Source organism: Schistocerca piceifrons, chromosome X (assembly GCF_021461385.2).
Source record: "Schistocerca piceifrons isolate TAMUIC-IGC-003096 chromosome X, iqSchPice1.1, whole genome shotgun sequence".
Taxonomy (NCBI): Eukaryota; Metazoa; Arthropoda; class Insecta; order Orthoptera; family Acrididae; genus Schistocerca; species Schistocerca piceifrons.
This window is the reverse complement of record NC_060149.1, coordinates 230,034,940-230,047,086: the sequence shown is the minus strand read 5'-3', so window position 1 is coordinate 230,047,086 and position 12,147 is coordinate 230,034,940. Positions and strand designations below refer to the sequence as shown.

The 12,147-nt window shown below is 36.7% G+C and overlaps 1 long non-coding RNA gene across 1 annotated transcript in view; it reads left to right on the top strand.

Moving 5' to 3' along the window:
* Positions 1 to 12,147, top strand: part of LOC124721355 — a 30,000-nt gene that overhangs the window by 3,971 nt on the left and 13,882 nt on the right. Inside the window, exon 2 of the long non-coding RNA XR_007006320.1 lies at positions 8,787 to 8,859. This is a non-coding gene — a long non-coding RNA (uncharacterized LOC124721355). The remainder of the gene's footprint in view (positions 1 to 8,786; positions 8,860 to 12,147) is intronic.

Sequence of the window (12,147 nt, the reverse complement as noted above, 5' to 3'; positions counted from 1 at the left end):
CATTTGCAAACAACATGATCTTAGCTACAGTTTCTGAGGACTATATGTCATTTACATAAATAAGGAGCATAAGGGTACCTAACACACTTCCCTGTGGTACACCTATTTTGACTTTCTTTGCATCAGATACTAATCTGATTTTATGTTTAGAGTGAGCTGATGTGAGCTAGGCAACCTGTGATCTGTTTTGCAAATTTGGTTGAAACCACTTGTTTTCTATCCCTTTGATCCCCATTACTTGCAGCTTATATAAAAGAATTTCATGACCAATGGTATCAAAAGCTTTAGAAAGATCTAAATGAACTTCTATGATACTACTGTTATTTTATAGGTTTCTAATTATTTCACCTGTGTAATTCATTATTGCTGTTTCTGTATTTCTACCTGTTTGAAAGCCATGTTTGTTATTATTCAGTAGCCTATTGTCGGTCAAATAATTGGTGATCTTTCCAGTACTTTATAGAATGCTGATAATAGTGATCTGGGTCAACAGCTTTCAACTTTATGCCCATTACCACTCTTTACTGAAAGTATCACTTACAAAATTTTTAGTCATTACCATATTACCAGTTCTTTGTCATTCACCAGCCATGGCTGGACAGACAGTGTCAATTTTGCAGTAGTATTACCACATTAAAATTAATAAAAAAATTGTATTTCAACCTATGATACTAAAGTGGATACTATAAAACATGTATTTAAGAACTAGATTACAATATACATTACAGTAACAAGTCAATCATTTAGTAAAATAGCAAACTTGTTGTTTTCATTGGCACTGTGTAGCAGTTCTGGTAGACACTGTTCTAACAACAGACAAGTATTCTTCTATACTGTACAAAGATTGTTCATTTAGTACACACAAAATTTTAGCTCTAAATTATATGACTGAAAATCCTTAGGTAGAGCATTAAATAATTTTAGAGCCACCATTGGGAAGCTGTTTTTTGTGTTAGTTAATTGACATCTTGGCCTGTCTATACTGTCCTTATAGCAAGTGTTGTATTGATGAACATCACTTCTCATTCTGTAAGCCTCATGATTTGTCTTTGTGTGAACAAGGCAATTGAAAATGTATTGGCTGAAAACAGTCAGAACATCTAATCTGGAAAAAATTGGTTTGCAGTCTTTTTGCTTGAGGTAATGATCCTCATTGCTTACTTTTGTAATAAAAGCACATCCTTGCAGCCTGCAGAATGGCCCCACAGCAACAGCCGGTAGCTGATGTGACTGTGGAACATAGCATAGTATACTGTTAATAGGTACTGGTGTAGTATAACACTTTTCAGCTTCCTCAAGAGGTATAGGACTCATGAGAGTTTGAAACATACGTCTTTAGTGTGTTGTTGCCAGGTTAACTTGGTATCAACGAAAAAGCACAGAAGTTTAACAGCTGCTGTGTCACCCAGTTCTCCAGTATTACTTAGGCTGCATATCATCCTCTGTGTTTTCTGGTCATTAATTTTCATCTTGTTCATGATGAACCAAGCCTTGGCCTCACTTCTGCTTGTTGAACAGCTTGAAGTACGTTCTCCCAGTCTGAGAACAAAGTTGAGTCTTCTGCAAACTGCAAGGTGTCCCCATTGGAGCCTATGTCATTAAAAAATTAAGAACAACAAGGGCCCTTTTACGGATCTCTGTGGCACACTATGTTTTAGCTTCATTTCACCTGATTCTGCTCCTTGCACTGATACAATCTGTCATCTGTTATTTATGTAGGATTCAAGAGTTTGTAGAATAGCTCCCCCAATACCATATGATTTTAGCTTGCTGAGCAGGACCTTATGTGAGATACAATCAAATGCCTTACTAAGGTCACAGAGCACCAGTGCTATAGACTCCTTGTCTTCAAAAACCTGGGTTATATTTGTAACTAAGTCAAATACTGTTGTTGTAGTTGACTTGCCCTTCCAAAAGCTGTGCTGTGTATAATAAAAGAGGTTATTTCCTTCACAATAACTTAATACTGTAGCTGATCTGTCATTGTGGACTCCATCACCTTAACTAGCACTGGTATTATAGATATAGGCCTGTAGCTTGACACTTCATGTGGATTACCTTTTTTGTAAACTGGTACTGTGCATGCTACTTTAAGGAAGTCTGGAAATTCACCAGTATGGAGGCATTTATTTATTACTACTGACAGTGGTTGAGCAATTTTGCAGACTATAGTTTTTAATATAGTACAGGACATGCCATAAATCTCAGGGCTCCCTCAGTGTTTGTAGTCTTTTAGTATTTTTATTATGTATTTTGGATACACTCACTTCCACATTACTGTGCTGCATTTATTTCCAAATTTCACGGCAGCTGCAGGATCTGTTCCGATGACAGGAATTTCACTTACTGTGCTTTCTGCTATGTTTATAAAATATTCATTAAATTCATCTGGGGTGCAAGAAGTAGAGCAAGAGGTGGGCTTTGCCTATGTTGATTAATCAGATCCCATGTGCCTTTCAAGGATTGTGAACTTCTTCAATAAATCTGGCATTGCTTTCCATCTTTGCTTTCTCTACTTCTTTTCAGTACATCCTTTTGGCCTATAGATAATTGCAGTATAGTCTGTCCTTGATGCCAATATCTCCAGTGGCTTTGACATTTAGTAGTCATTCAGTGCCTTATATTTTAGCCAATCTGGATGTATACCAGCTGTTTACTTTCACTGTTTTCTGTATGTATTTTGATTTGGCAGTCAGATATCTCTTGGGTTTTAGTGGAAAATTTTCATCAAATTTGGCTTTAAGAGTCTGGAACATGGGACTGAATGTATCATTTGGTGCCAGTTCTTCACACATTTGATGCCAATCTGTAGAAGACACTGCAGTTCTGAAATCAACTAAATTTTTCTTTGTAATAACCCTACTTCTGAAGACATGATTTGAATGCTGTCTGGGAATTTGTTGAGTACTTACTGAGTTTGTCCATAGCTTCACGACTACTGCACTGTGATCTGTAAGCATAGGGTCAACCACATTTACTTTGTTGTCACAACTATTTAGGTCTGTAACAACTGCATCAAGCAGATATGTCCTCTTGTTGGTAAATAACCTACAAACAGTCCATAGCTGCTTACTAAGTTCATAAAACCTCTCTCTTTGTCACTACCTTCTCCAATATGGATGTTGAAGTCTCCACATAAGGTGGTGTTTGCTCCTAGGCACATGAGATGACACAGACAGCTTTCCAATTTGTTGATGATGTTTTCAAAATTGCCATTTGAGGAATGGTACATAGAAACAACAGTTAAGTTAGCATCCGTGGGGGAACACTCCCTCAGTAAATGATAACCTGACAATATGAGCTGGGGGCTTTGCAATTTTTGAAGCAGTACAGATTATAAATGACACTGGTACCTGAAAGGCAAGAGAGAATTTATGTTTCTGCTGGTTATCTGCACATAAGGAGAATGGGATAGCTGATGCAACAGTGAAGGAAGCATTTACCAAATACACTTTGTCTCCCTAAATTCCATAGTACTGTATTGTTACTACCTCTGCATCATTTACCTGTTGTGACTGGATGGGCCGCATCAAGATTACATACGAGTTTTTACAGTCTTTCATATGACATGTAAGGAAAATTTCTCGCAATAAGGATATACTTAACAGATGAAAACAACATTATTTTGTACAACAAATTTGGTCATTTGAAAAATTCTCCAATAGAGTAGAATGGATGCTGTTTCAAATCCTGTGCAATTTTCCTTTTGGATAATCCCAGCAATAGACACTGCACTTCTTGAGACAGTATGTTGAACATTTTTAGATCAACCATTGGAAAGCTATCTTATGTTCCAGACAATCAACAGCTTGGTATATCAATATTCCTCTTGTTGTGGGTGTCATAATTACATATTTCTTGCCTCAAGCTGGAAGGCCTTTGATTTTCTTTTACACTGGTGAGGCATAAAAACACATACTGACTGAAAATGGTCATTATTCCTAACTGAGTGAATACAGGCCTAGGTTTGCAGCCCTCCAATCTTTTGCTTAAAGTGATGATTCAATAGCTTTTTAGCATTAATATGTTCTTGCAGCCCAAAGAGTGTCCCCATAATAGTAGGCTACAGTTAATGTAGCTATGAAATAGTGCATAATACACTGTTATAAGGTACTGGTAAGTTAATACACCCTTTAGTCTCATGGGTGAACTTGGAGCACACACACACTGTATGCTCATTCATTGATAATGCTTGTCAATCAGGAATACCAGCAGTTTGACAGCTTCCATATTATCCTGCCATCCAATGTTGCTGAGGCTGCATACCAGATGATGTGGTTTTTCTTCATTCATTTACATTTTATTTTTGACAAACCACTCTTTGATGTTCTCAAAAAGCATATCTGTTGCTTGTAGAGCTTGTGCAGCAGTTTTTCCTTTGGCAAAGAAGGTGGTGTCATCAGCAAACTGTAACATGTTGTTGTTGCAACCTATATTATTGACAAAAATAAGAAACAGGAGAGGTCCTATGACAGATCACTGGGGAACACCATGCTCCAATTTTTGTTCTTGCGGGCTTGCTCCATGGATTGATAGTATCTGCATTTGGCTTTCAAGATAAGTTTGAAGAGTTGGCAGAACAACACCTCCAATACCACAACACTTCAGCTTATTAAGCAGTATCTTGTGCAAGATGCAGTCAAATGCCTTGCCAAGGTCACAGAGTGTCAGTGCCATAATTTCTCTGACCACAACTTCCCATTTGCTATCCTGATAAACTGAGTCAGCATCCCTCTACAATGAGTGAGATGTTGAGCTCAGAAAGAGGAAGAGATGTTAGTATTATGCAATGCATAGCTTGGGGGTAAGTTTTTCTAGAAAAGGTAAAAAGAAGGGGAAAAAACATAGTGTGAAGGTGTTATGTGGAATGCTGGATGTTTTATAATCATTATTATTATTTATTTGTATAAAATTTTTTTACCAAACCCTTACTCTGTTTTATCTAAGTAAACCTTCAATGTATAAAATGTATTGCATAACAGGTACTTGTTAGCTACCTTTTTAAATAAGTGTATTTTTGGAATTTCTTTTATCTCTTTTGGTAATTCATTGTACAGTTTTATTCCTTGGTAGAAAATGCTGTTTTGAGTTTTATGTATTGCAACTTAGTATCCTGTGTTTCATCACAGACTCTGTAACTTTAGCTAAAATTGGAATTATTTAAATCAGTCTAAAACTGAACACTTCAAGTGGTTCACATTTTTTGTAGACTGGTATAGTATGTGCCACTTTCAGGAATTAAGGGAAGACACCAATAGATAAACATTTGTTGATTACCATGGCTAGTGGTTGAGCAAGCGTTGGAATAATTTTCTTCAGGACTGTGCAAGACATGCAATAGATATCTGCACTCTCTGAATGTTTATATGAATTCACTATTTTTGCAATGTCCGTAAGGTGCACTTCGCTCAAGTTTTTAATAATGCAACAGCTGTAGGGTACAAGTATGAGTCTGGAATTTCACTTACAGTATTTTCACTATCCCAACAAAATACTGTTTCAAGACATCAGGATTACAGGAATTTACAGTGGAGCTAGGCTTGTTCTTGTGCTCATTTACCAGATTCCAAGCATCTTTACATGGATAATGAGACTCTTTGATGAACTTGTCATTGTATTTCTTTTTTGCATCCCCTTTCTGTAAATTCACTTGGCTCTGAAGTAATTACACTGAAGCAGCTCCTTAGTTGAAAGATCTAAAGCTATCTTCATCCAGTCTCAGAACATTATGACAGTGCACTTTAATTTATCTAGCACAGGTATTCACCACACCTTCCCTGTGATAGGTTTTTCCCTTCCTTGTGATTCACCTACAGGATTCTTCTTGAAGATTATTGGGAAAATGTCATCAAATTCTTATGTTTTGGAACAGACAATCAAATGAATCACTGGCCCACATTTTTGCAATTTTCTGTTGCCAGTTTACACCAGACAGTGCTGCTTTTAGGTCATTTGGTCTCTCTTCTTTAATAAAACTTCTTCTGAGAGTGTTATGTGCTTGGTTGCAACTTAATCGCACTCTTCATACGTACATACATACATTAATCCTTGTTCTATAGATCATGAATACGACATTTCGTAACATATCACTTTAACATAAATTTTCCTTACACAAAATTATTAATTAATTTTTTTACAGTTACTACTTCATATCTAAGAATTCATTTATTGAGTAGAAGGAGTTGTCATTCAGAAATTCTTTTAATTTGCTTCATACTGAGTTCCATTGCTACATTACTAATACACTGTGATCTGCAACCATTGGTTCAGCTACACTGATATTATAATCCCAAGTACTGTGACACTGGCCCTTGTGGGGCCCATAGCTGTTTATTAAGCTCATAAAGACCCTCTCTCTAATACTTCAACTATGTGTATGTACATGGAAGGCATCACACAACTCAGTTTTAGACTTAAGGTATGTAAGATAAGATGAACAGTTCGTCATCTGTGCAATAAAGTTTTCAAAGTTACCATCTGCTGAATGGTTACAGAGATAACAATGACATCAATATTTGTTGACACTATTGTAGCCAGTTCAAGATCCAAGCCTGTACAAAAGTACCTTCTGCTTCAGTCAGCCAGTGCTCACAGATACATAATGCATTTTGTTTCACTTCCTCTATAAAGAATGATAAAAGGTCCACGTTGGGTCTTAAACATTGCAGAATAACACTTATAATAACTTAATGTGTATTAGTGTCAGCATTAAGATCCTTTGTGTGTGATAATCCAAGGCACCGACCTTCAGTTTCAGACTGTTAAGGCAAGACATGTTACTCACAAGGGAACCTCCCCATCGCACCCCCCTCACATTTAGTTATAAGTTGGCACAGTGGATAGGCCTTGAAAAACTGAACACACATCAATCGAGAAAACAGGAAGAAGTTGTGTGGAACTATGAAAAAAATAAGCAAAATATACAAACTGAGTAGTCCATGCGCACGATAGGCAACATCAAGGTTAGTATGAGCCGAGGAGCACTGTGGTCCCGTGGTTAGCGTGAGCAGCTGCGGAACGAGAGGTCCTTGGTTCAAGTCTTCCCTCGAGCGCAAATTTTACTTTCTTTATTTTCGCAAAGGTATGATCTGTTGTTCGTTCATTGACGTCTCTGTTCACTGTAATAAGTTTAGTGTCTGTGTTTTGCGACCGCACCGCAAAAGCGTGAGATTAGTAAACAGAAGGACGTGCCTCTCCAATGGGAACTGAAAACATTTGATCGCAAGGTCATAGATCAACCAATTCCTCCGCAGGAAAACACGTCTGATATATTCTATACGACACTGGTGATGGCCTGTGCGTCACGTGACAGGAATATGCTGTCGACCCACCTAACTTGTACACTTGGCGAATGGGTAAAAAGATTCTTCTACCTTGCCCGATTTGGGTTTTTCCCGTGGATGTGATAATCACAGCCAAGAGTTTGTCACATAAACTGCAACAAATGAATGTAACAGTTTCACAGTCGCACAGTTTTCTCTGTACTCTGTCAAAACATGTTTTTAACATTTTCAAATTTTTCCGTGTGTAGACCGTCAAATCCTGCATATGTCCAAGCAAATCTGAACATGTCCTGGAATTTTGGAGAGTGAAGTTGATTATGTGTGAATGCTTGAAATTTGATAATTGTCTGAAAATAAAAAAAATAATTTTTTACTGGAGGGAAGACTTGAACCAAGGACCTCTCGTTCCGCAGCTGCTCACGCTAACCATGGGACCACAGTGCTCCTCGGCCCATACTAACCTTGATGTTGCCTATCTTGCGCATGGACTACTCAGTTTGTATATTTTGCTTATTTTTTTCATAGTTCCACACAACTTCTTCCTGTTTTCTCGATTGATGTGTGTTCAGTTTTTCAAGGCCTATCCACTGTGCCAACTTATAACTAAATCTGAGAGGGGTGCGTGAGTAGAGTGAATAATGGCTGAATATGTAACACTGCTGTGGTGGAATAATTTTGACACACCTATCAGCTATTTTTCTGTTAGGTTTTTATTGTTCTTATTTTCCATTTTGTGACATGCTAACATAGTTCTTTTTTTGTCAAAGTGGGAATCATTGTAAAAAATGTTACAATAGTGAAATATTGGGTTACTGTGAGTTGTAGTGTTGCAGTAGACTGTACTCTGTGAAATTTTGAAATAAATATTGGAATGTTCCCATTAGGTGACTGGTGGCTGTCTATAACTAAAACTATAATATCTACTGGAACATGAATTAAATGCTTTTCATAATTCAGTCATTCACTCTTAACTGTAAAATTATATACTATATAATCTCCAAAAATAGTCAGATAACCATATCCTTATTTGTTACTTCTACAAAAATGATTAACAGTATGGCAGATTATCAGGAAAAAGTCAGCAACTATATCATTTTAATTGATATAACTATGGATTCTTGGTGAAACACTGTATGTTGTTGTAAGTAAACAGTTTTTTGCCTTTTTTCACAAATCTTTATTATTTTTTGTATGGTTTTGGAAGGCCATACATAAAATAATAAAGTTTTGTGAAACAAGGCAAAAAATCATTTCGTTTAGTTAATACAAGCAACTTTAGCATACCTCAATCACTTCACAGATACACAAAGCAAATATATCCAAATAAATATAGTAATTCCATAAAAATTCGTAGTGAGCTAGAATTTCTAAAACTTTTATTGTGTGTATAATATACTTACAAGTGACAATGGTAAGGTGGATGTCAGTGAATTCAGTAGCTGGCATTTCAAATACTTTTTCTTTAATCAAATCAGAATGTATTTGGATTTCTTTATACCTTAGATTCTGCTTTGAAGAGATAGCTGTCCCATGATGTTTATAATGAGATATGAAGAACTGCCTAGGAGAAAATCAGGTATATTTACAGTTTCTATTTGCTTTTTTTTAATTTTTTATTTATGTGGATAACATCAACTTTTAATTCAGAGTCTAGCATTATTTCTATTTCTTGTAATTTGTTGGTTAGAGATTGAAAATTATTATGTGTTATATGAAATTGGAGAAAATTGGTTTTATTTTGCTTATTATTACTACTACTTTCTGATGAACCACTTACCTCAAATAACATCCTAAATCTGTTCATCTTGTGTTCTTCCTTGGTCTGTTATCTATTAAAAAAATCATTCATATGGGGAAGAAGGCACATTTTTCCTTCTGTTCACTTCACTGGCCAATGCTGCTGGTGTTGTGTCTTGTGTATTCATTTCCATAGGAGAGGTTGGAACTGCTGCTGCTGCTGCTGTCTTCAAAGTGCTAGCATAACTTTTCCTGGGACATATTCCTTGACACTCTTTGTGTACTGTCAGTCTGAGAGGAATTCTCTGATGATGTTCCTGAGGTTTGGGACACTTCACTTCACTTTGTATGAATATTATTAGCACTTTCTGGTACTGTTGGGATTATCTGAGCTAGAGGAATGGCAGCTGAACTAGACGTACAATGAGTATTCTTCATAATTTCCATGATTTTTTTACAAACAAAGTTTTTCCCTCCCATTAAGATGCACACCATGCCTGGTAAAGAGTTCAAAATCCATATCCCCTGTGTGTAGCAAGAATGAGTTCCGAAAGGCTATGCAGATTTTGTAATACAGTCTGTTTGCTTTCTCAATCTCTTTGTTTACACAGGAGAAATTACGAAGGTTGTATCTGTGTAGAATTCCTAAAACAATCATTATTTGCTTCTCCAGTAACATCAGTGTTTTCCTTATGCATCTTGTGGCTCCTTTGAGATCATTTTTATAAACATTGTTGGCACCTGCTATTAATACCGTACACCATTTGTTATTGGAACAGTTCCTCTGCCCTGATTGTCAGAATACATACAGATTTCAAAACATTTCATCAGTTCTTTACATAAAGATGCCTTGCTGCTACTAATTGCTTTCATCTTATTTGCTGTAGGTGGAGTAAATGAAGGCTTATTGACTGCATTTAGTGATATGAGTGATTGTTCTTTGTTGCTCTTGTGTTTGTTATTTACCTCCACTATTATATTTCTTAATACTCTTTGAATTAGGTATATTTGGTGTCAAAGTGTTGTATTTGGTACTTGGAAGCATGTGATAGTTAATCCTAGGCATAGTATGGAAAGTTGCCTTGCACTCATTGATCTGAAACAGTTCATCAATTTTTGACTTCATAGGAGTTTGAGTAATATCCCTTAGTGAATCTTCCAGCACCTTGACATAATTTTTGGCATCCTTTAATTCACTGAGGAGTGATTCTGTCACAGAAAGTTCCTCACATATCTGCCTGTATGAATAAGCATAGCTCGGGATGTGCGCCATTTGCCCCCACCTCTGCCTAGCCCCCCCCCCCCTCCCTCCCCCATCCACCCTCCGGTCCCCTCCACCAAACAGCCGCAACATATGACAATGTGGCAATGTGGTACACCCAGTGTCATTGCTGAGCAGTGCATGCAGAGGGGCATGGGTAGGAGTGTGCATCTATGCATGGCGCTATTGAAGCAGCTGTATGTTATACAACATGCACATTATGCAAAAATTTAATAATTTTTAACATTGCCATGATCATTGGTATAAGAAAAGCTGTTCCATTCTCCACTTCACCCTCTTAGGAGTTGATTTTTTTCTTTTATTTTCTTTTTTACTCTCTACATTAGCTTATGATCTTCCTTGGGGTTCAAGCTATCTCCATACCAAATTTAATTGAAATCACTTCAGTGGTTGAGTGGTGAAAACAAAACAGGCAGAGCTATGTTCTCATTTAACAGTATTAGTGTGGGAATATGGATTAAACATGTTAAGGATTGCATAAGTACTGTATTCATTACACTGAATAGTATTATGAAGAACATGTCAACCAATAATAGTATTTTCACACATACATTTAAGTTCAAAATTAAAAGAGTAAATAACTTTTTCAAAGAGTAAATATTTTTCCTTAATTCACATAACATTCTTCAAATCAATAAATAGCTACACACTTTCTAAAAATAGCCCATGTTCTTCCTAAGGGTTAAAGATATCGCCAAACCAAATTTTACTGAAACTGGTTTAGCAGTTTAGTCATAAAAATGTAACACAGAGAGTTACTTTCACATTTATAATATTAGTGTGGATAATTCTGTGTAGAGTGTATAGACCAAATGGATAATACCTTAACAACATTTAAAAAGTGAGTCTTTTGGTTCAGGTGGCTTTTGGAATACATAAAGTAAGCAAGAGTTGTGTGTCTACAAGAGAAAACTAACACATAGGATATAGAAAACTACTGGCCTGCCTCTGCTGTCACTTTCCCAAAAGCAATAGAATCAGCTACAAAAGATAGACTGAAGACTTTAAGATATCACTTCAAGAATTAAGTATGGTTAGTATTATTGTGTGTGTGTGTGGGGGGGGGGGGGGGGCGTGATTCATTACTCAAATGCATTATAAGGTGCTTATTAAGGTGTTTACCAATAAATTTGAATCAGTGTGTGTGTGTGTGTGTGTGTGTGTGTGTGTGTGGGTGGGTGGGTGGGTGGGTGGGTGTGTGGGTGGGCATGCCCAGTGGGGATCTGATAAAAAGAGGTACAATGAAATCCAAAATTCTTTTAAGTGATTTTATGGCAATGAAGGGCACTGAGGAAAAGTATCTGCAATGAAAGAGAGCAACAATTTCTGTCAAAATGGAGGGAGGTTAGAGTGGAAGAGCTTAAAGGGATGGGAAGGTGTTTTGTAACCTGCAACATGCTGCTACTCCATTATATTGAGAACATGCTGAACTGTTGAGCTGGCCATTTCACCTACATAAAAAGCACAACAGTCATAATTAGGATACAGAGGGATGTTTTTGTATATTCAAGTTGTGACAGAATACCACTACTCTTTGAGATGTTCAAGAAAGAATAGGCTCTAGCAGTTGCAAATGAGACTATCTATTCTTTCTTGAACATCTCAAGAGGTTGCTGTATAATTAGCCAAGAGATGGAGTGGTGTGATTTTCACTAGTATCTGATGTCACAAACATATTGTGACCACAAAGCTGGCCATTTCATCTGTGTACATGCACATAACTGATAGTGAGGATACTAAAGCAGACATCATATTTTTATTTAAAGAAATCATAAACATTTCATGCATTACCACCAAAGTGCTAGAGATATTTAAATGGATAATTCAACTTAAGTTAGACTGGCT